Here is a 25,510-nt window from a genome sequence, read left to right as displayed (position 1 = left end):
TCAGGAGCACAAAAGCTGGCGTTTCGGGCCTAGACCCTTCATCAGAGAGGGGGATGGGGAGAGGGAACTGGAATAAATAGGGAGAGAGGGGGAGGTGGACCGAAGATGGAGAGAAAACAGGATAGGTAGAGAGGAGAGTATAGGCGAGGAGGTAGGGAGGGGATAGGTCAGCCCAGGGAAGATGGACAGGTAAAGGAGGTGGGATGAGGTGGTAGGTAGGAAATGGAGCCTAACCGTCCCTCCACTGACCCCTTCACCCTCCTCGAACACAAGTCCTCCTCCTGGACACCACCCCCAGGCCTCCTATCCTCCCTTGACCTCTTCATCTCCAACTGCACCCTTCCCTTCCTCCCACCTCAAGCCGCACCTCCATTTCCTACCTACCACCTCAGCCCGCTTCCTTGACCTGTCCATCTTCCCTGGACTGACCTATCCCCTCCCTACCTCCCCACCTATACTCTCCTCTCTACCTGTCTTGTTTTCTCTCCATCTTCGGTCCACCGCCCCTCTCTCCCTATTTATTCCGGATCCCTTTCCCCATCCCCCTCTCTGATGAAGGGTCTAGGCCCGAAACGTCAGCTTTTGTGCTCCTGAGATGCTGCTTGGCCTGCTGTGTTCATCCAGCTCCACACTTTGTTATCTTGGATTCTCCAGCATCTGCAGTTCCCACTATCACTAATAACTGTGATGGTATCATTTTAAAGAAGAAAAAAGACTTTTGATAATGATTACTTAAAGACGTGAAAAGACTTTGTGCTGTCCTAACAGCATGAGGCTGGTGTTTATCAATGTTTTGGCATGAATGAAGTAATGGCTGAAAATACCTTGGGGGCTGTGTGATTGGGGACAAACAGAGACTAAGTGGTCATTCTCCGTACAAAATGGAAGCAAACCTTTGGCAACAGAAGAAAAACCAAAATTGATTTGTTATACATCATATTCATTTGCATATTAGTGATATTGAGCAGCCAAGTTCATGGGCTTATATTAGTTTCTCTATCCTTCTTTGCCCAGCTAAAGAATTGTGAAATTGGAGTAATTGTACTCTTGACGATTGAGGATCCAAATTCCAATATGTCTTTCAGCATAATGACTGCAAAACTACTTCTGCTGCAGAGCTTTGTAAAATCTGCATGCATATGTATTCAAAAGGGCTTCACTCGACTGTTTCTGGGATTGAGAATGATTAAACAGTCGGGCCTTTATTCACTAGAGTTTGAATGAATGAAAGGTGATCTTATTGAAATATACAAGATTCTGAGGGGGCTTGACAGGGTAGATATTGAGAAGATATTTGCACTAGTTGAAGAATCCTCAGAACAGGGGCATATAGTTACAGAATAAGGGGACACTGAGATGTGAAGGAATTTCTCCTCCTGGTAGTGAATGTTTGGAATTCCCCACCTCAGACAGTTCTGAGGACAAGATTACTGGAAGTATTTAAAGAGGTGGTAAAAAGATTTTTAACTAAAGTTGAGGGACTGGCGCAAAAGAGGAATTGGATCAGCCATAGAATAACAGAGCAGTCTTGAGGGGCTGAATAATCTAATCCTGGTCCTAATTCTTATGTTCTTACATGTCTGATTACCAAGGAATTGAGTGGAGCTGAATTTCTATTTTAACTACATTCCTTAAGGAATCATACACTTACCTGACATCTTTGGCTTAAGGTTTTGATTAATTATGATTATGCTAAGATTTACACATATAATACATCAGATTGGGAGGATTATATTTGCCAGGTTTTCTTCTGAGAAAATACCACTGGCTCTATATTCCTTATCAGTGTCATTACAGAAAAGGGTTGATTAAAATGTTAATAACCCTCTGATCCTCACAGCCTGAGAGCAGCATTACGTTTGGTTTCATTTTTCACTTACTGTGCTGCAAATTTGAATCTGCACAGCAGTTTGGAGAAATGTCAGAAGTCAAGAAGTCGATCCTTTTTTACTCTGATTTTTATCAGATGACAAAATAAGAAATCTCTTCAAAAGATTGCATAACATATGAGAGACTGTCACAAAATCTTACATCCCACTTTACAATGCAGCAAAGTCCCTCCATTGACAGGAGTTATGCTCTTTGAAAACTTCACCAAAAGGGAATTCATAGATGATGAACATATTTTCTAATGTGTTGTAAAATTGAATAGGTGCCATCCAGCCAAAATTTGGATATGTACAGTAGACAACAAAATACATTAAAAATAATGTTTTAATAATTACAAGTATGTACCACGAGAGAAATAGTGCAATATAACAATAACTATATAAAAATAGTCAGAGTTAATCTCAATGTAAAGTTCACCACCAGAATGCGGCGAATGTGCAGAAGTTAAGAGAGGTTTATTTGAAGGTAGCAGTGGATGGAGCATGTGAGGTTACTGACGTTGCATTGGCAGCATTACTTTGGACTGCTTAAACGTGTGCATTCGAATTTTGTGAAGTTCACAGTAAGGAGAAATAACAGCGTCAAACATTTTATAAAAGATGCCAAGTGCGATTTTTGCAATTTTCGGTGAGATTCACCACGTCTGGTCTGCTGTGGTTTGACTGTCCTCAGGCAGTCTTATGCTTTTAACTTTATTGGTTATGCAGAGGGCTTTTCAGCTCCACTCACATGGAATTGTACAATAGAAGAAGCAGTTGTGCTTGTCTCTGCTGGACCTTTGGGTGTTCAAGCTGTCTTTGCTATATTTAAAGCCAACTGCACACCGGTTTCGAATGCTTCAAGCTAGTAACTGGCCCTCATGCTTTGGTGCTTGTCCATAAGACCATACAACGTTGCAGCAGAAATAGGCCATTTGGCTCACTGAGTCTCTATTGACATTTTTAAATATGTCTTCACTTGTACTGTTAAAATATCTGCACCAATTTCCTTTGGCTTGGGAATAAATAGTTGTGATAAACTGAAAATTATGAGGTTGTTTGAATATTTTATGGATTGAAAAGGTATTCACAACTGTGAGATATACAATGGGCAGCTCTCATGTGCATGCTCCCTCATAGCACAGTGGTCTGCTGAGGAAAAGCTGTATAAAGGATGCACAAGCATTTCAGGCTACTTCACATTGTACGCACACTCTGAAATATTGAAGTGCCAAAGGAAGATTCCTCAGGATTCATCTCAATCTGCTGCTATCATGGGAGAGTTCACTGCACAGCACTTGGATATAATACGAAATGCTGACTTAAGCGCTATTTAATGACTCAATGTTCGTGCACAGTCTCACTCAATGCTGCTTTCTCCTCAGTGGTCATTAGGATTTGCAATATGTCTCATTCTCTCTGTATTTTCCTGCTTTTGCTTGGGGTCCTTGATGCCAACTCAGTTAAATGTAGATTTGATGTCAAAGGGTCATCTGACCTTTGAAGTTCACCTATTTTGCCCATGCTTGAACCAAGGCAGTAAAGAGGACAGGAGCTATATGACCATGGCAGAATCCACTCTCAGCACTGAAAGGCAGGTTATTGCTGAGCATGTGCCTCTTGATGACCTCTTCCACCACAATGCTACTGATCGAGAATACACTGCTGGTATAGTTATTGGCCAGATTAGATTGTTCCTGCTGTTTACATACAAAACAATCTGGGAAACCCTCCACATTGTGGGATAGATACCAGTGTAGTTTCTGCACTGGAATAGCTCAGATGGGTTGCAGTTGGGTGGAGGTGGTGTTGGTGGTAGCTCAGGAACACAAATCTTTAGCAGTACTGTCAGCAGTGTTGTCAGCACCAAAAGCCTTTTCAATATCCAGTGTCCCTAACTCTCTCTTCATATCATATGGAGTGAATTGCATTGGCCATAGACTGGCATCTGTGATGTTGGGCACCTCAGGAAAAGGCCTAGTTAGACCATCAACTCTGCAGTTCTGGTTGAAGAAGTTGCAAATTATTCAGCCTTATTTTAAATGGATGTGCTGGACTCCCCCATCATTGAGGATGGAAATGGCAGAGTATGGAGCTCCTATGATGCAGCCTGGTTCAGACTAACAACCAGGTGTGTGTGTCTGATTGCACAGTGTTCTTGTTGCAACATGACAATGATAAGCATCTTTGTGCTTGAAGTTGTAGCATTGAAGTACAGAAACAGACAGTAAGTGGTTCAGAGAAATATCACGAATGTTCTTAGAGGCTGGCACATGTCAGATGCCAATGCTTGTAAATATGTGGTGTGAATGACAGGTGCTCATGAATTTGCCCTATGATGTTGGTGCCTTGTACACAGCCTGTGGTCCTTTGGAGCAAGTGGTGAGGTGAAGCCACCAGTTACCCAAATTCCCAGTACCCAATTTGCTCACTATGAGGTGCATGATAGAAAGCTGCATGTATTAATAGGGACGATTTCAAGCTACTAAGGCTGTTAATGAGCAATAATCCCCTGAATAGGCAAATCGCCCCCTGCCTAGCTTTGATGCTTTGGAGCTTAGTTGGAAGATGCATTAAGTTGTTCCCAATGTTGTGATAGGCCTTGATGGACTTCTCACATGACTGTGCCACATTTCTCAGCATAACCCATGCTGTACAGACCCTTATAAAGATTCTACCCATGGTTATGATTTGATCAAATTTCAATTCCAAATGTATCAATTGAATTCAAATTCAATCAACTGCATTGTGGATTTGAACTCATCTTCTCAGAACATTTGATTAAAGCAAAGAGCTGCGGGTGCCAGAGTTCTGAAACAAAAACAGAAATTGCTGGAGAAACTCAGCAGGTCTGGCAGCATCTTTGGGGAGAAAACAGAGTTAATGTTTCAAATCTGGTGGCACTTCATCAGAACTGATAACAGTCAGGAAAATATGGCATTTCTCAGAGAAGTGTTCTCAGAGCATTAGACCGGCCTTCTGAATTGCTTGTCCACTGACAGTATTGTCACATTACACCATCCTCTCCATTGTAATGACATATATTTGAAAAATGTAGATATTTTGTATTTTAATAGTTCCGTGTTTATTTTCACTGGGTCAACCTTGAATGAAATAGTGTGATAAAGAATTTTATTTCGAGTGAGCTATGCTTGTATCTTATTTATAAGTTACTACCTGTACACAGCACACAATTTGTTGCAAAATAAACTGATACTGTTCTGCTTATTTTTATTGATAATGGATAGCAAAAAGCATAAATAAGTGGTCATGAGGTGATAATATAGATGAAACTTTGTGCTGCAACAAAGATTGATGTGAAAGTTAGTACTGTATAAATGTGAGATAACAAGGTGGAGAGCTGGATGAACACTGCAGGCTAAGCAGCATCAGAGGAGCAGGAAGGCTGATGTTTTGGGCCTAGACCCTTACCCAGTATAAAAGTTCCTACATCTTGCAGTGGTTTATCAGTTCCTTTTATAGACACTGCTTATTGTTTGCACAAAGAGTCTTTGATTCTCCAAAATTATAATGATCATAAAGTGCTCTTTATTATATTAGAAAACTTAAGGTTTCTCTGTGGATGAATACTTAAAGCTTGATGTTTTCCTATTGTATGTTAACAATAGCCCAATTGGTAGCATTTTTGTCTCTAAATGCAAAGGTCCCAAAAAGGGGCTTGAAGATAATTGTCAAGATTGGTATTGCAGTATAAAGTACTGAGAAACTGCTGTACAGTTGGTGGTGCTTTATTTCACATGACATGTTAAACCAGGGTTCTCTCCGATCTCTCAGGTAGATGTAAAATCCCACAGCACTATTTCAAAGAAGAGCTGGTGAATTATTCCTGGTACTCTGTTCAATAATTATCCTTCAGTCAACATCGCAAACCAGATTTACTTAATTTTAATTGCATTTCTGATTGTGGGAGCTTGCTGTATACAAAGTAGCTGCTGTGCATCCTGCGATACAATAGTGATTCAGCACTTCATTGGCCAAAATGCACTTTGGAACACCCATTGCATGTGAAAGGCAGTGGATAAATGTAAGTTTTTTTTAAAAATGATAATGACAGCATATCATCTTCTTATGAGCACATTTAACCAATAAGCAGGGACAAATGTGGCTTCAGAACTTTTAAAACACATGACTTTTCAGAGTTCAGTAGATGGTGTTAAATCTGCATATTTGTGTTGGCTTTATTTGATTCATAACTGCTAAAATTAATGGTGATACAATCTGCCTGATACATTGAGATTCCATCAATGCCAAAGCTTGCTCCAAGAAAGTTACACTTCTGATTTGTTGATGGGAAACTCTGAGAGGAGTTATAATGGAACTATGTCCATGAATCATAGTGCAGATGAGAATTTGTACAGCAATATTGATTTTCTCTGTTCATTTTTTTTTATCATTTAGGTACAGACTCCAACTTTGGTTTCACGTGATTTGGTATGATGTTTTTTTGGATGAGAATTCTTCTATATTTTGCTTCAGCTTTGCAATTTTTGTTCGCAGTTTTATCTTTAAGCTTGAAAATGATCACAGAGAGATGCTGATTCAGAAATTGCAATGCAACAAAGCTCTTGCTGGTAAGACATAACATGGGTTTTCCGCAGGAATGGCTTAAAATTGCTGAAGTATCCAGTATCAATGTCTTTAGATGGCCACTAGATTTTTTAAAAAATCATGCATGGGATGTGGGCATTTATTGTGTGGGCCAATATTTATTTCCCATCCCTAGTTGTCCTTCAGAGGGTGATGATAAGCAATCTTCTCGAACCTCTGCCATATATTTGGTGTAGGTAGATCCACAATACTATAAGGGAGGAAATTCCAGGATTTTGTATCTTACCCTTAACACTACCCAAAGAAGCCTCTACGAATTTCTGTGTTGTATTTCAATGATTGAAACTTGAAATGTTTGGGAAAAAGCTGCAGTTCTCAACCTTGCAACATGATTTCTTAATTTTTACAATTCTGTAAGCTGAAAACATTTTTTCAGATCCTGAAAAGTGGCTGCATACACCGCAGATTTGAATCTTCCAATTGGTGGAAATTAGGAGAAATGGCTGACTCAATAGAAAGGATCTTCAATAGTCAACAGCTGCTGCAATAGCTCTGAAAAAGACAGGAAAATATCAAAATAGCTGAAACATCCTTTTAGAGTATCTGATAATATAGTGTTATAATGAAGTGAGAAGGAAGTGAATTGACTCCCTGCTTTTTAACTCCCTTGAATTTACATTCTGTTTAGCACACAGATATGTCACACTTTAGTTAAAACATAACACTGGTCAAAATGAAGGAATCACTTAAAAAGACCATCCTGACCAATTTACCAACCAGAGAAAAATAGTAAAATACAACATCAACCACATACTGCAATTTACAAAGATGAGTGTGCCGACTACAGAAAGATCAAGAATATGCAGTTTAAAATGTGTTCAGAATCCTTGAGGAGTTAGGTTTAATCCAAGATCACTGTTGTTTTAAGTGAGGACTTGAAAACAGTATTTGTCGATGCCGTGTCAGTGATGGATTTTTTTTGTTTTCCTTTCACTGGGCGCTGTTCATGAGAGTCTGAGAGAGACGGAAAGACAGAGAGAGACAGTGAGAGAGAGAGAACAAGATCTTTAGTTCTGCTGTTATAAATCCATCATTCTGATCTGAAGAAGAGTCATAATAGATACGAAACATTAACTATGTTTCTATCTCCTCAGATGTTACAGAGTTTCTCCGAAACTTTCTGTTGTTACTCCACCATTCCACTTCTCTCTCTGTGCCCAAAAACCACTGCTTGACATATAATGTCTTAATATATTCCCATTTCTGGTTTCATTTCATTTCCTCATGCTGCTCTTTCATCCCAAAAATGTGAAACTTCTAGAAAGGTGTAAACCAAATATGATATTGAAACTGTTTCCATAATTTTGACATGTTCATTTCAATTCAGACTACACTTCATGAACTGGTCCAACTTGTGGTCAGGTGATTATTGCAGCCATCTTAGAGTCGTAGAGCTGTACAGCATGAAAACAGACTCTTAGGTCTAACTCATCCCTAACTCATATCAACCAGATATCCTAAATTAATCTAATCCCATTTGCCAGCATTTGGCCCATATCCCTCTATTCCTTTCCTATTCATATATCCACCCAAATGCCCTTTAAATGTTATAATTATATCAGTCGCCATCACTTCCTCTGGCAGCTCATTCCATACATGCACCACCCTCTGCGTGAAAAAAATTGCCCCTTAGGTACCTTTTAAATCTTTTCCTTCTCACCTTAAACCTATGCCCCCTAGTTTTGGACTTAGCTACCCTGGGACAAAGACATTGACTATTCACAGTATCTATGCCCCTCATGATTTAATAAACTTCTATAAGGTCACTCCTCAGCCTCCAATGCTCAAGGGGAAATAGTCCCAGCCTATTCAGCCTCTTCCTGTAGTTCAAATCCTGCAACCATGGCAACATCCTTGTAATTGTTTCAAGTTCAGATCTTAAGTCAGTACTTTTTCTTTCTCTTTTTTTCAACCCAGTTTAGTCTATGAAAGGCCCCAGATAGTGGGACCTAATGCAATATAAGCCAAAACTTTTAATTGTCCATCTTTATCATTGCTATAACAGCTTGTCCCCTGTGCATTATTGTTGACAATTTATAGTGGCCACTAGTGATAAACCTTAGTTTTGAGGACACTTTTGATTTTGATTGTGTTATGGTGGCTAAAGTGACAAAGCACATTGCTCAATTTTGTGGTTGCTCATAGAGCATTATCATTCTCAATTACCAATAACTGATGGAGAATGAACCTTGGGTGGCATCATTTTGCTTCAATTTCTGCCAATGATACGTGTATAAACAATTGTGTGACTGTCAACCATGTAAATTTCTCCTGACTTCAATTAAAATCTATGAGCTGCTGCCTCTTCTGGACCCCGCTTTCATAGTCCGCCCATATTTGCTCCTCTTTGTGAACAGAAAGCTGCATCTAGGAGCCAGGCTACCCACTGCTCACTTCCAGTGAGCAAACGAGGTTACAAATTAATTTACCGTGATTCCACTGCTTATTCCCTCTCAAGACCTCTTCACCTGTCAGGTCTGTGTTTGAAGACTGACTTTGAATATGTATTGTGTATTGGTGCAGCTGATCACATCACTCTCATGCACAGCACTAGGAATACAATCTGATCCAGGGATATCCCATTTGTAAGCCATTGTTTTTCATTGCTGCAAGTTACTTGATATCATATCCTTTCTACAGCAACCATGCAGTTCACACCAACCCCTCGATATGTAAACTAAGATGGTTTGCCGAAGAAATATTTCCTTGTGTAAATGTTATGTAAATATACAACATAGAGTGTATTATAAATCTCCATATTATCTATGTTATTATTTTACATTACATATTATACGTAATGTTTGAACCCAAACATGGAAATCAAACTATCCTGAAAATATACTCCATATTTCCATTTTAAACATAATTTAACCATGTGTTTAATGATCTAGGAAAGACTTGCATTTATATAGCGCCTTCTCCACCATTGGACATTTCAAAATTTGTACTTGTAGATTGACACTACAGTAAAGTTCTACCATTCATGTCTTTGCGAATTATCCATGCAAAGCATTGTGTACATCATTTCTTCCATTGTGGGGCTCAATACCGCTTATCTACTGGTTTACTGAAAGCAAAAAGGAAGAAAACTTGCTGGAAATATTAAATATATAAATAATCTAAAAATAACTTAAGAGATGAATGTCCACATGATGTACTAAAACTGTATTTCTTGGACTGGAAAGTTTGCGCTGCACATAGATCATCTGTTGCATTGTTTACTGGTGTGTTTACAAATGGGGCAACATTATTATTATGATTTACAGTGATTTGTATTTAAGTGCAGAGTACAGTGCATTACTATACAGATACAATACCATTAGCATCACTAAATATAGTATTAGTGAGTCATCATTTTTAAATAATGAATGAATTTTAACCAAGCAATAAACATTTTGGAAAAATGATGTCATTTGCCATAAAAGTGCCAATATTAGATTGAAAAACAGCACTAATGGCTTCATGTTGTCAAGGAATAGTGTTAATGAATCTACAGTTAGGTACATTAAGCTGTCTGAAGTTAAAATAAGGGCCAGTGCTATTGTCTCTGATAGGTACATCATCAAGTTAATTTTTGTCAGTTGCTGAGGGGCACACTTTGGAGAAACGAATTAACTACTTCATATACCACCAAGAAAAATCCCAGTGTTGACTAATTATAAAGAGTTTGGGGCTAAGAATTCTGCAGGAACTCGGCATCTTCACCACCAATGCACAGGAGCAGCAGTGTCTCTGTCACCTGCAATATGGACCGCAGTAACACACAAATTTCTTTTGACAACACCATCTCACCACAACCTCTGCCAACTAGATACAAAGGCATTTGTTATACAGGAGGACCACAACCTTCAAGAATACCCCAAGTCACATGCAGGAACGATTTTACCGTTCTTTCTCTGTCACTGGTTCACAATCCTGGAACTCCCTTGTTAAAGCACTGTTTCTGTGCCCATCTCCATGGAGCGGTTCAAGAAGGCAGCTCACCAGCACCATTTTGAGGTTATTCAGGGATGGGCAGTAACTGAGGTCATATTGAGTGATGCCTGTATTGAATAAATTTTAAAAAAACACTGATCACACAATTGCATAAGCTTCCAAAGGAGCTGCAGGCAAATATTGAGAAGATTTGGCACCAGCCAGAAGACAAAACTGGGTTGCTGTGGAAGGAAATGCAACTAGAACCTCCATATCTAAAGAAGAATTGACAGCTCCCAGCTTTAAATTAGCAAAAGACAATCTTATGCTCTTGTTGCGTGCCATTGTGGCTTGTTTTAGGTTTAAAGTGCTTCAAGCACTTAAAGGAAAGAAAAGTAAATCTCATCCATTTAGTTTTTTTTGCAAGGCTAAAGGCAGTGCCTTGCTTACATTAGGGGTGTTTGTTGATTGGTTTCAAAATTGCTTTTTGCATGAAATTAGGGCAGCATGGTGGCTCAGTGGTTTGCACGGCCATCTCACAGCACCAGTGGCCTGAGTTTAATTTCGCCTCAGGTGACCGCCTGTGCGGAGTTTGCACATTCTCCCCATGTCTGTGTGGGTTCCCATTGGGAGTTCTGATTTCCACCCATTGACGAAAGGTGTGCAGGCTAGGTGGATCGGCCATAGTAAATGCAGGATTACGGAAATAGAGAAGCGAGCTAAGTTTGTGTCTAAGTGTGATGCTCTTTGCAGAGTCAATACAGACTTGATGGGCCTAATGGCTTCTTTCTGCACTGCAGGGACTCTATGATATCAGGAAGTATTCAACGAAAAAGAATTTGTCCTTTGCATTCCTACGTATCTTTGATAATGCATATGAACATCCATCTTCTCTTGTAGATAGCCAGATGCTGAAGTTTTTCTCTGCCTTCAAATGCAACATCATCCACTCAACCAATGGGCAAGCAGGTCATTGCAACCTTCAAGGCATGCTCCACCAATAGAAGTTTCCACCACATTCAGAACCCCACGGAGACAACCTTTCAATCACTGCCTATTTTTGCAGGAAGGAATTTGATTTCAAATTCAAATGCATCGATAAAGATGATTAAAGACTCATGGAATGATGTCAGAGAATCAACCATAAATGCCACCTGGACGGACTGTTGCGGTGCAGTTATAGTGTCCATAGCTCTGAGGGAGGAAGCCTGGGTTCAAGTCTCACCTACTCCGGAAGGATGTTGGATAACAAGACATCTAAATGCCAGCTGGAAATTAGTTTGTCCGGGAGTTTCCCAAAGTGAAGGCTGATGTAGCCAATATAGTTAAGTTGACAAAACAAGTTGAGGACGGATTTAAATACCTCAGCACAGACAAGGTGCAAAAAATTGTTTCAGTTCCGTCAAGTAGAACCCTGAACCCAGGAAATGATAGCACTGATCAAATCAAGTGAATACAACAAGGAAAAAGGAAGAAGAGCCTCATTTTAAGATGATGGCAGACATCATAAGGTCAGCTGAAGAATTGAAAAAAAAGGAACAAACAATTGCACAAATATGAAAAGAAGTGTTGGGCAGAATTTTCCCTTTCTTGGCATTATCAGAGTAATGGCATGAAAAGCGAATGTGTATCAAGGAGAAGCCTTCATAGATTGGAGTTAGAGCTCACAAAAAGGAATACAGTTGCAGTTGCTAAAGGTCAATCATCTCAGTCTTTGTATATGATCATAACAATTCCTCAGGCCAGTGTCCTGGGCCCAAACATCTTCAGCTCCTTCACTAATGACCTTCCTTTCATAATATGGTCAGAAATGGGTATGTTCACTCATGATTACCCAACATTCAGTATAATTTGTCACTCATCAGATATTGAAGTACTCCCTGTCCATGCACAGAAAGACTTAGAAAACTGCCCAGCTTGGGCCGAATAACGGTAAGTAACTTTTTGTGCGAAGTAATTGCCTGATAATGAAAATATTTTAAAAAGGAAAATCTTACCATCTCCTCTTGACTTTCAATGGTATTATCATTGCTGAATCCACCACTAGCAACATAATGGTGGGGTCTGGTTGTGGTATGGGTGGGGGGTGGGGTGTGGTGGTGGTGGGGGATGGTTACCATTGACCATCAACTGCACTAGACTGGCCAGATAAATACTGTGTCTACCAGAACATGTGGGAAGCTAGGAAATCTGAGGGATGTAGCTCACCTGCTGACTCACCAAAGCCTGTTGGCCATCTACAAGTTCAGGAGTATGAAGTAATACCCTACACTTGCCTGAATGGGTGCAGCTCCAAGAGCACTCAAGAAGGTCGATAACCACTAGGACAACACAAGCTACTTGATTGACACCTCACTAAATACCTTCAGCTTTCACTCCCTCCACTCACTGTTGCACAATGTCAATAGTATGTACGATTTTCAAGGCAGGAACTCACTAAAGCTCCTTCATTAGGCACTTCTAAAACTGAAATCGCTACCATCTAGAAGGACAAATTTAGTTGATGTGGGAGCTCCAAACCACGTATTATCGTAATTTCTTCACTATTTCTTCATTATCACTGAGTCAAAATCCTGGAACTCCCTCCCTAAAGGGATGTATCTTCTCATATGGACTGCAGCAGTTCAAGAAGGTGGCTCACAGTCACCTTTTTGAAAACAACTACAAATAAGTAATATACACTGACCTAACCAGTAACGCTACACATTCCATGAATAAATGGTAAACAATGGAAATTATTTTCTAACCTAAATGTCCATGTCAAAATATGCTGTGAATATTAGCATATCCAGATTTTAAAATACAACTCAAATATGCGTTATTTTTGTGGGATGTTATAGACAGAAAATTCTCAACAACCTGCATTACATAGCGCCTTTGATGAATTGAAAGATTCCAATTGTCCCAAGGCATTTCAAAGAGAGCACAGATGTCAAACAGTTAGAGGAGTTTGGAGAAATGATCAAAGGCTTGGTAGAAAAGAAATATTTTGAGGAGACTGCAGAGATTGTGAGAGAAACAGCAAAGCAAAACTGTTTAGGTAGGGAATTACAGGGAATTAGTCTCACGTTAAAAAAAGTCATTGCTTCCTTTTGTTATTACATTTAATAATTATAGACCTGAAAAGCAGGTCTTCAAACTGTGATCAGCCAAGGGGAGAGGCTTGCATGATGGCAATGTTAATTTCTAAGAATCGTGAGGCTGAAATCAATGCAGAGTCTCAATAAGCAGTCACTCTTGCTTACTGTATGGACTGAGGTCATTCTATACTGACTTCCCAGAGCTGACTTCAAGATGGTAATTATGATGAAGTCATAATATAAGAACATGGAGCAAGGGCAGTCTATGATCTCATTAGAGTTTCTTGATTGAATAACAGACTTGTAGCTGGGAAAAAAAATTGCATTGCAATTTTGCAGTCTAATAGTTATGATGAATTTGCAATTGAAGTGCTCTTAGTTGTCTTGTTTCAAATCTAAACACCATTATTATTTGTTAATCTGTAGCTTGTCTGTAAATATAGTTTCTCTATATCTATAATCTGTTCACAAACATATCAGAGGTTGTCAAAGCTAATATGTGTAATTATTTGTCAGATAACAGAAGATCAGAGGTGTATGTAATCTTCCATTGGCTATGGAGTTACACATGCATGACTGGTATGACTACATATGTAAGTAATGCCCCAAAGTGATTGAGAATGAAAGACATATTTAGAATTGTCATAACCCTCACATTATTGCAAATATATTTTTGCCTGTACAGCAAATATTCAGAGTGCAACAATAATTCAAATATCAGCTTCTTTATTCTTAAAACTGTGCAGTTGATTCAGTGTTCATAAGTCATAGAATACTTGTAGCACAGAAACAGGCCACTTGGCCAATCATGTATGTGCCAGCAGGAAATGCATCACCAAGCCCAACCAAACATTCCAGCATCTTGTCCATTGTCCTACAGGTTATAGCATTTGAACTGCATATCCAGAGAATAGACACTTTGGTCCATAAGTGAGGTGGGGATTTCTGTCTTTACTATCCTTTCAAGAGGTGAATTTCTGAACCCAACCACCATTGTCCTACAGAGACAAGCTGCTTTCTTCTTCATGTCAGTTCTATAAGTTAGAGTTAAGTGTGTACACATAGACTCATAGTCATAGAGATCTACAGCATGAGAATAGACCCTTTGGTCCAACTGGGCCATGCCGAACAGATATCCTAAAGTAATGTATTCCATTTGCCAGTGTTTGCCTCATATCCCTCTGAACCCTTCCTGCCCATAGACCCATCCAGATGCCTTTTAAAAGTTGTAATCGTACCAGCCTCTACCACTTCCTCTGACAGGTCTTTCCATACACATACCATCCTCTGCGTGAAAATGTTGTCCCTTAGGTCCATTTCAAATGTTTCCCTCTCATGTTGAACCTATGCCCTCTTGTCCTGGACTCCCCTAATTCACTCTATCCATACCCCTCATGATTTTATAAACTTCTACAAGGTCACCCCTCAGCTCCCTATGGAGGCTCTCACCATATGCACCCAAGTTATCATCCAATGAGTTGTTTATTGACATGGTTACAGATTTGCCGCATTAGGAGTGATACTGTTGTAGAATCCCATTTTCGGAATAAATCTAAAACTGAGTGAAGATTGAATTTAGATTTTTTTTGTTCGTTGCCCAGAGGCTGTGGGAAGTTTAATATTGCTAGCAATTATGAACTTGATAATGTTGGGTCCTGATTCTTGTTTTGAAAATTTACAACATGAGTTGCCCATAAAGTTGGAAACTGAATTTAAATATCTAGGATACTGAGCAAGCCTTTATACTCTGCTACGTGACATTTGGCCATCAGAAATCTGATAAATATGCCATTACTAGGTATTGGATATACCTCAAAGCCTATCACAGGTGGCACATAATAAATAGATATATAATAAAAATTAAACTGTCAGGCATGCATCTACACTCCATAGTGATAAACCAGTCATAAAAACACATATGTGCATTGTTTTCAAGATATTAAACTACGGGGGTGATTGGTTACAAAACTGAGAACAAATCCAACAGTTAGATCCATACCTTCCAATTATGATAAATCAATGAAAGATAGATTCGTGGAAAAGTGCACATTTTATAATGAACAAACTGGCTTTAGTATGCAAAACTATGGTCATGTTTCACAGAAAATATCTTTGAGCACTTAAAAAGGGATATTTTGCTTCTTACTATTGTAGGGCAGTGAATATGGCATTAAGGCCAAAACATTCAATGGGATTAAAATAACTTCTTGTTAATTCTTTGTTTTCAATTCCTATATCTTTCCTTATTAAGAAAATAGTTTGTATAAAATCTTCATATAACAATTACAAGTTGCCATTATTTGCAATGTAATATCTCAGTTTCATGTCTGTCAGTCCCTCTACCTGTATCTGCACTGAAACTCCAAAATTATGCTTCCAGTAATATTACTCTTTCACTTATTTATTGCTACAATGTGAGACATTTATATGGATTGTTCTTATTGTGAGCATGGATACACAATTTGTAAAGACAATTTTAAAATATGGACAGTATGTACGACTGTAAAGCGCAACTGAGTTCCATCTGGATTATTCCCTGCTTTAAATATATTTCACCTGCAGGGACTACAATGGTGACTTTTCATGGCCCATTGGCCCAAAGATGGTGGGGGTGGGGGTGTTGATTTAGCTCAGGTGGCTGGATGGTTGGGTTGCAAAGCAGTGTAATACCAACAGTGTGAATTCAATTCCCCATCACTAACTGAGTTTACCATGAAGGACTCTTCTCCTCAATCTCTCCCAGTGCCTGAGGCATGTTGGCTCTCAGGTTAAATCACCACCAGTTATGTCTCTCTATTGAGAGAGTAGCACTATGGTCTGGTAAGAGTATGGTGACACGAATGCCAAATGCATACTAGATGGTCCAAATGGTAGATCTGCAAGCCATGAACTACAATAATTTGCATCAATATTTGACACTTACATAAGAAAACTTTGTAAGATGCTACAGAACAAAACTTGACAATGAGCTACATAGACTATTTAGTTTTAATCATTCTGCCAGTATTCATTAGTCATAATTGCCCTTGAGAAGGTTGTGCTAACCTACCTTTTATAACCGCTGCAGAATGAGGATATTTTTCCAAGTCAGGATGTTGAGTCGCTTGAAGAGAAACTTGTAGGTGGTGGTGTTCCAACAGATTTTCTGCCCTTGCAATTTTAGATCGTATTAGTTATGGTTATGGAAGCCACTTCCTAAGAAACCTCGGTGAATTTCTGCAGTGTATGTTGTAGATGGTGTACACTGCTGAAACTCAGCATCAGGGATGGAGGAAGTGAATTTTTGTGGATGTGGTGTTAAACAAGTGGAGCTGTATTCATCCAGGAAAGTGAGGAGTATTCCATTACACTCCCAATTTGGGCCATGCAGTTTCTGGATAGGCTATGGGGAACTACAAGATGAGCTACTTACTGCAGGATTCCTAGCCTCTGACCTACTCTTGCAGCTCTAGTATTTATATTGGCTAATCCGGTTCAGTTTCCCATTAATGGATGTTATTAGTAGAAGATTCCATGATGTGAATGCCATTGAATATCAAAGACAATGATTGAATTCACTCTTGTTAGAGATGGTCATTGCCTGGAACTTGTGACATGAATATCACTTGTCACATGTTGATCAAAACTTAGATATTGTAGGGATCTCCTTCCACATGACCATAAACTGTGTCAGTATTTAGTGGTGCTGAACATTGTGCTATCATCAGCAAATGTCCTCCCTTCTGACTTCATGATGGAAGGAATGCCATTGATGAAGCTGCTGAAAATGGTTGGACCTAGGACACCATCCTTAGCAACTTCTGCAGAGATGTCAATTTTCCCTCACGCTCAGTATGACTTCAGCCATTGGATAGATTTCCAACTGATTCCTTCGGCTGCAGTTTTGCTAGGGCACTTCGATGCTGCATTGAGTCAAACACAGCCTTAATGTTCAGGGCAGTCACTCTCACCTCTTCTCTGGAATTCATCTCTTTTGACTATGTTTGGGCCAAGGCTGTAATGAGGTCAGGAGCTGAGAGTCAGTAAAAAAATTAGTTGGCTATTGCTAACCAAGTCCTGTTTGATAGCACTGTTGATGACACCATATAGATGATTAAGAATATACTGAAGGAGTATTAATTGGTCCAGTTGGCTTTCTCCTGCTTTTTGTGTACAGAACATACTTGGGCAATATTCCATGTTATCGTGCAATGGTTCATCTTGCAGCTATACTGGAACAGCTTGGCAGGGATGCAAAAAATTCTACAGCACCTGTATTTAAAACTATTCTGGAATATTGTCAGGACCCATACCCTTTTCAGTATCCAGAGTCTCCAACCTTTTCTTAATATCATATGGAGTGGCATTTGTGATTCTGCAGACTTTCTGACTGAAGGTTGTTAAAAATGCTTCAGCCATAACTTTTGCACTGACTTGCTGGACTTCTCCAGTCATTGAGGATGAGCGTATTTGCCGAGCATCCTCCAGTGGGTCGTTCAGTTTTCCACTACCATTCACAGCAGTATATGGCAGGGCTGCAGAGTTTAGATCTAACTTATTGATTGTGAATTTTTTTATTCATTCATGGGATGAGGGCATCACTGGGTAGGTCAGCATTTATTGCCCATCCCTAATTACACAGTTGGGCAGTTAAGACCCTCAGTGAATGATTCACATGTCGGTCAGACCAGGCAGTTCCCTTCCCTGAAGGACATTAATGTACCAGATGGGTTTTTCTGACAACTGATGATGAAATTATGGTCAATATTAGACTTCCAGATTTTTTAAAAATTCAAATTCCACCATCTGCCATGGTGGGATTTGAACCTGGATCCCCAGAATATTAACTGGGCCTTAGAGATTAACAGTCCAGTGATAATGCCACTGGTCTATCACCTTCCCTCTGTGCACCCCCTCCTGCCCTCAATGTTTATCTCTATCATTTGGAACTTATGCTATTTGGCATGCAAGTAGTTCTGTTGTATGGCTTCAACAAAGTAACACCACATTTTTATGTATATCTGGTGCCGTTTCTGGCATGTCCTCCTTCTTCATTCTGCGTTGAACCAGGATTGATGCTCTGGCTTCTGATTATGGTAGAGAGGGGAATATACTTGGCCTGAGGTTGCAGATTGAGTTGGTGTACAATTCTGTTGCAGATGGTGGCCCATAATGAGGAACATAGAAACAGAGGAACAGGAGCAGGCTTTTCAGCCCCTTGAGCCTGTCCTGCCATTCAGTGAGATGCTGTAGGTTTGTGACTAAACTCCTGTCTTTGGCCCATATACCTTAACACCTTTGCTTAACAAAAATTTATAGATCTCGGATTTAAAATTAACAATTGATCGAGCTTGCATAGCCATTTGTGGAAGACAGCTAAACACTCTGTGTGTAGGACTGCTTCCCAACATCTGTCCTGCATGGTCTTGTCCTAATTTTTATGCTGTGCTCCCTAGTTCTAGGATCCCCAACCAGTGGAAATAGTTTATTTTTATCTACCTTGTCTTTTCCTATTAATACTTTGATTTCAATCAGATCACCACTTAATCTTCTAAATTCTGAAGGAAACTGGTCTAATTTGTATAATCTCTCCTCATAACTTCTCCCTGAGTCCGGGTATGATTCTTGTAAACCTATGTTGCACTCCCTCCAAGGTTATTTATTATATCCTTCCTGAAGTGTGGTTCCCAGACCTGCTCTCAGTACTCCAAGTGAGGTGTAACTAGGTCTTTGTAGAAGTGTAGCACAGTAATACACCAGTACTCTCGATATACTCCTCAAAGATGCTCAGTATTGAGCTGCCAGACCTGTTCTATGCATGTTTTCCCATTTATCATTAACTAAGGCACCAGAAACGACAACCAACGAACTCAGTCCCATCGCCCCTGAAAAGCCCTTCTTACTAATATCTGTGGATGAGTGCATCCTCAGCATACAACACAATGGAGGGCATCCTCAGTGTGAAGTCAAGACCATGTCTCCACAAGAACTGTACATTTGGCAGGCAGATTGGTGAGGATAAGGTCAAATATGTTTTTCCTTCTTTGTTGTTCTCTCACTAATGGCCACAGATCAAGTCTAGGACTTGAACAATATTGGTGTTCTCAAGTCTATCTTGGTGATGGACATTAAAGTCCTCCACACAGTAAATTCTGCATCCTTGTCTCCCTCAGTGCTTCCGCCAAGTGTATTAAACATGGAGGAGTACAGGTTCATGAGTCAAAGGGGTAAGTGAATAGGGGTTGAGGTACATAGTAAACAGCAAAAGGTTTCCTCTCCCATACCTGATGCCACAAGACCTCACAGTATCCAAATCCATGCTGAGGACTCCCAGGGCAACTCCATTCCAACTGTGACCCAGTGGAATAAAACATATCCAGGAAAGATGATGGCATTGTCTGGGGCTTTGTCGAAGGTAAGATTCCGTGCATATAACTATGTCAGGCTGTTGCTTGACAAGTCTGTGAGACAATTTTCCCAATTTTTGCACTCATCCCCAGATATTAGTAAGGAGGGCTTTGCAGGGGCGATGGGACTCAGTTCATTGGTTGTCATTTCTGGTGCCTCAGTTAATGACAGGTGGTCCGTCTATTTTCCAGTTATTAAAATAGGTCACAAAGAGCTCGGATAAAAAGATAGATTTTAAGGACTATCAATCAGGAGAGGATGGCAGAGAGAATGATGGAGAGGTATAGGTACTTGAATTCAAGGCCTGAAGAGCTTATGACATGGGTAGCAGTGGTAGATTGAGAAAAACCAGAAATTTGAAAGTTGCAAGAATTAGAGGAACATAGAATTTCCAGAAAATTATAGGACTTAAGGAAGCTATGTGACCAGGAAAGGATTTCAAAACAAGAAAGATAATTTTACAATGAAATCACTGTTAGACTGAGAGGTGATGAAGGTCAGGGAACAGAGGGATAATATGCAAGTATGGGATGAGTCCACAGCAGTCACGTTTTGGATGAGTTTGAGATTATGGAAGGTGCAAAGTGGGAGATCAGAAAGGAGAGCATTGGGATAGTGAACCAAAAAGTTACAAAGGTTTTAGAAGTAAATGAGTTGAGGCAGGAGTGGAAACAGACAATATTACAAAGCTGCAAGTAGGCAGACTTGGTAAAGGAAAAGGTATGGGATTGGGAACTTGAGTAATTTTGTACACTAGAGTGATGGATAAATTTTTCTCAAATTTAGACTGCAGTTGTACCACAGAAAATCAGAAAGGATGCAGCCCATTGCAAATCTATGTCGCATGGGATGAGATACTAGCTATTTGCTTTTCTTCAGCAGAGAGCGGCGGGAGCCGGGCGGAAGTGAAGTCGGGGCAGAGAGGCAGTTGGGAAAAGTAAGTGACCGTTATTTAAACACTTACCTCGAAGCCAGCGCTCTTTTCTTCAGCAGAGAGCGGTGGGAGCTGGGCGGAAGTGAGGTTGGAGCAGAGAGGCAGTTGGGAAGGTAAGTGACCATTATTTAAACACTTACCTCGAAGCCCCAGGTCCTGCACAGTAGGGCCTCCCTCCCTCCTCCTCTAACCTAATTAAAAGTCCACAGACTCGCAGCCGGAAGAGCGGGAGCGTCGATCAGAGGCCTACAGGTGGGTGAGTCTCTGCTTTACAGATTTGCAAATACCTACCTTGACCGGCGGAGCCCTCCATTCCTGTTCCAGCAGCAGAAAGAGCGGGAGCTCTAACCGAGAAGGACTCTCATGTGTTGTTAAGGTAAGGCTTTTCAATTTATATCCTTGTGTATTGTATAATTGCTTAAAAGTTTAATTGCTTAATTGAAAAAGAGTGTAGCAGAGAAGTACTAGAATGCATTTAATACATAAATTGTAAAAGTTAACTAAATAAGTAGTAATGGCTGGACAGGTGATGTGGTGTAGCTGTATGATGTGGGCGCTGGCTGATCCCATTGTGAACGGCAGTGACCACATCTGCAGCAAGTGTTGGTTGCTGGAAGAACTCCGGATCAGAGTAAGTAATCTGGGATCTGAGCTTCAAACTCTGCGGCACATCCGGGAGGGGGAGAGTTACTTGGACACTTTGTTTCAGGAGGCAACCACACCCGGTAGATTAAATAACTCAAATTCAGAAAGTGTTCAGGGACAAGGTGTGACTGTAAGTGAGGCAGGTAGGGGGATTCCGAGTTCAGGAGTGTAGGAGCCTCAGCCCTTGGTCTTGACCAACAGGTATGAGATTCCTGCTCCCTGTACGGATGAGGAAAAGGACTGTGGACAGGATGAGCAGGCTGACCGTCGCACCGTGGTGCAGGAGGCCATTCAAGAGGGGGGAGCAAAAAGACAGGTAGTTGTTATAGGGGATTCTATTATCCGGGGGACAGATAGTATCCTATGCAAGCCGGATCGGGAGTCCCGCATGGTGTGTTGCCTGCCCTCCGACCGGGTTGAAAGGATATTGGAGCGGGAGGGTGAGGGTCCAGTTGTTGTGGTCCATGTTGGGACTAACATAACAACATAGGCAAAGCGAGGGTAGAGGACCTGTTCAGGGATTATCAAGCACTAGGAAAGAAATTGAAGTACAGGTCCTCAAGGGTTATAATCTCCGGATTACTGCCTGAGCCACGTGCTAATTGGCACAGGGAAAAGAAAGTTAGAGAAGTAAACATGTGGCTAAGGGATTGGTGTGGGAAAGAGGGATTCCATTTCATGGGGCATTGGCATCAGTTTTGGAACCGGGGGGATCTGTACCGTTGGGACGGTCTCCACCTGAACCGATCTAGTACCAGTGTTCTAGTGAAAAGGATAGAGAGGGTGGTCAGTAGGACTTTAAACTTCTGAGTCGGGGGGAAGGGAAAGTGAAAGAGACAGGGAGTATGGAGTTAAATGGAAAGATAAGCAACAGGATAGCATGTGTACAGGTGGATTTAAGATCGAGGCAGACTAGGAATACAGCAAAAAGGAAGGATAGCTTAAGGCATCTTGGGATTTCCAACCTCTCTAATAATGATAAGAAAGTTAGCATTAAGGCACTTTATCTAAATGCTCATGGTATTTGCAACAAAGTAGATGAATTAACAGCACAAATCCTCTTGAATGATTATGATGTGATAGGCATCACAGAGACATGGTTGCAGGGAGCTCAGGACTGGCAGTTAAACATCCAAGGATTCACAACATATCGAAAATACAGGGAGGTGGGCAGAGGGGGTGGGGTTGCCTTGTTAGTTAAGAATGGAATTAAATCTATGGCACTGAATGACATAGGGTCAGAGGATGTGGAGTCTGTGTGGGTGGAATTGAGGAACCACAAAGGCCAAAAAACCATAATGGGAGTTATGTACAGACCTCCTAACAGTGATCAGGACCAGGGGCGCAAGATGTACCGAGAAATAGATAGGGCATGTCAGAAAGGCAAGGTCACGGTGATCATGGGGGACTTCAATATGCAGGTGGACTGGGTGAATAATGTTGCCGGTGGATCCAAAGAAAAGGAATTCATGGAATGTTTGCAGGATGGCTTTTTGGAACAGCGTGTGATGGAGCCCACACGGGACAGGCTCTTCTGGACTTAGTGCTATGTAATGAGCCAGACTTTATAAAAGACCTTAAAGTAAGGGAACACTTAGGAGGCAGCAATCATAATATGATAAAGATCAGTCTGCAGTTTGAAAGAGAGAAGGCAAAATTGGATGTAATGGTGTTACAGTTAAAAAAAGGTAATTACAGGGGCATGAGAGAGGAATTGACGAAAATCGACTGGAAGCAGAGCCTAGCGGGGAAGACAGTAGACCAACAATGGCAGGAGTTTCTGGGTGTAATTGAGGACGCAGTACAGAGGTTCATCCCAAAGAAAAGAAAGATTATCGGGGGTGAGATTAGACAGCCATGGCTGACAAAAAAAGTCAGGAAATATATCAAAGAAAAAGAGACAGCCTATAAAGTGGCCAAGAGCACTGGGAAATCAGAAGATTGGGAAGGCTACAAAAACAAACAGAGGATAACAAAGAGAGCAATAAGGAAGGAGAGGATCAAATATGAAGGTAGGCTAGCTAGTAATATTAGAAATGATAGTAAAAGCTTCTTTCAATACATAAGAAACAAATGAGACGCAAAAGTAAATATTAGTCTGCTCCAAACTGATGCTGGAAGGCTAGTGATGGGAGATAAGGAAATAGCTGAAGAACTTAATAAATACTTTGCATCAGTCTTCACAGTGGAAGACATGAGTAGTTTGCCAACAATTAGGAATTCCTAGAAGCATGGCATTCCAACCAGAACTCCATCAACAAACACATTGATTTGGAGCCAATCTACCATCCCCTGAGAAAAAGAACAGAAAATGACATCACCAACCCAAGGAAACCTAACCAGATAAATACAAAGCGGGACATAACACCAGCGCTTCATCGGACGCTCACTGGTGATGTTACCTAGAATGGTGACGAAACGTCTGAAAACCAACCTTCCAGCTCAGCGAGCAAACTCACATCCAGAAGCTAAAAGGTCTAAAAATTGATAAATCTCCTGGCCCCGATGGGCTACATCCTAGAGTTCTGAGGGAGGGGGGCTGAGGAAATAGCGGAGGCTTCGGTCGTGAGCTTTCAAAAGTCACTGGAGTCAGGGAAAGTCCCAGATGATTGGAAAATTGCTGTTGTAACCCCCTTGTTTAAGAAAGGATCAAGGCAAAAGATGGAAAATTATAGGCTGATTAGCCTAACCTCGGTAGTTGGTAAAATTCTTGAATCCATTGTCAAGGATGAGATTTCTAAATTCCTGGAAGTGCAGGGTCAGATTAGAACAAGTCGGTATGGATTTAGTAAGGGGAGGTCGTGCCTGACAAACCTGTTAGACCTCTTTGAAGAGGTAACTAGTATGTTAGACAGGGAAACCCATTAGATGTTATCTATCTAGACTTCCAAAAGGCCTTTGATACGGTGCCTCACAGGAGGTCGCTGAGCAAGGTGAGGGCCCATGGTGTTCAAGGTGAGCTACTGGCTTGGATTGAGGATTGGCTGTCTGACAGAAGGCAGAGAGTTGGGGTAAAAGGCTCTTTTTTGGAATGGCAACGAAAACGAGTGGTGTCCCGCAGGGTTCAGTGTTGGGGCCTCAGCTGTTCACCTTATATATTAATGACCTGGATGAAGGGACTGGGGGCATTCTGGTGAAGTTTGCGATGATACAAAGATAGGTGGACAGGCAGGTAGCACTGAGGAGGTGGGGAAGCTACAGAAAGATTTTAGACAGTTTAGGACAGTGGTCCAGGAAATGGCTGATGAAATTCAATGTGAGTAAATGTGAGGTTTTGCACTTTGGAAAAAAGAATACAGGCATGGATTATTTTCTAAGTGGTGAGAAAATTCGCAAAGCAGAAGTACAAAGGGATCTGGGAGTGTTGGTCCAGGATTCTCTAAAGGTTAACTTGCAGGTAGAGTCCGTGATTAAGAAAGGGAATGCAATGTTGTCGTTTATCTCAAGAGGTTTGGAATATAAAAGCAGCGATGTGCTTCTGAGGCTTAATAAACCTCTAGTTATGCCCCATTTAGAATACTGTGTCCAATTTTGGGCCCCACACCTCAGGAAGGACATACTAGCCCTGGAGCGTATCCAGCGGAGATTCACGCGGATGATCCCTGGAATGGTAGGTTTAACGTATGATGAACGGCTAAGGATCCTGGGATTTTACTCATTTGAGTTTAGAAGGTTGAGGGGAGATCTAATAGAAACTTACAAGATAATGTATGGTTTAGAAGGGGTGGACTCTAGGAAGTTGTTTCTGTTATGCGGGGAGACTAGGACCCGTGGGCACAGCCTTAAAATTAGAGGGGGTAAATTTAAAACTGAAATGAGATGACATTTTTTCAGCCAGAGAGTGGTGGGCTTATGGAATTCATTGCCACGGAGTGCAGTGGAGGCCGGGACGTTGGATGCCTTCAAGGCAGAGATCGACAAATTCTTGATCTCAGCAGGAATCAAGGGCTATGGGGAGAGTGCAGGGAAGTGGTGTTGAAATGCCCATCAGCCATAATTCAAATGGCGGAGTGGACTTGATGGGCCAAATGGCCTTACTTCCACTCCTATGT

The sequence above is a fragment of the Stegostoma tigrinum genome, chromosome 22 (assembly GCF_030684315.1).
Source record: "Stegostoma tigrinum isolate sSteTig4 chromosome 22, sSteTig4.hap1, whole genome shotgun sequence".
Taxonomy (NCBI): Eukaryota; Metazoa; Chordata; class Chondrichthyes; order Orectolobiformes; family Stegostomatidae; genus Stegostoma; species Stegostoma tigrinum.
This window is presented reverse-complemented; position numbering follows the sequence as displayed.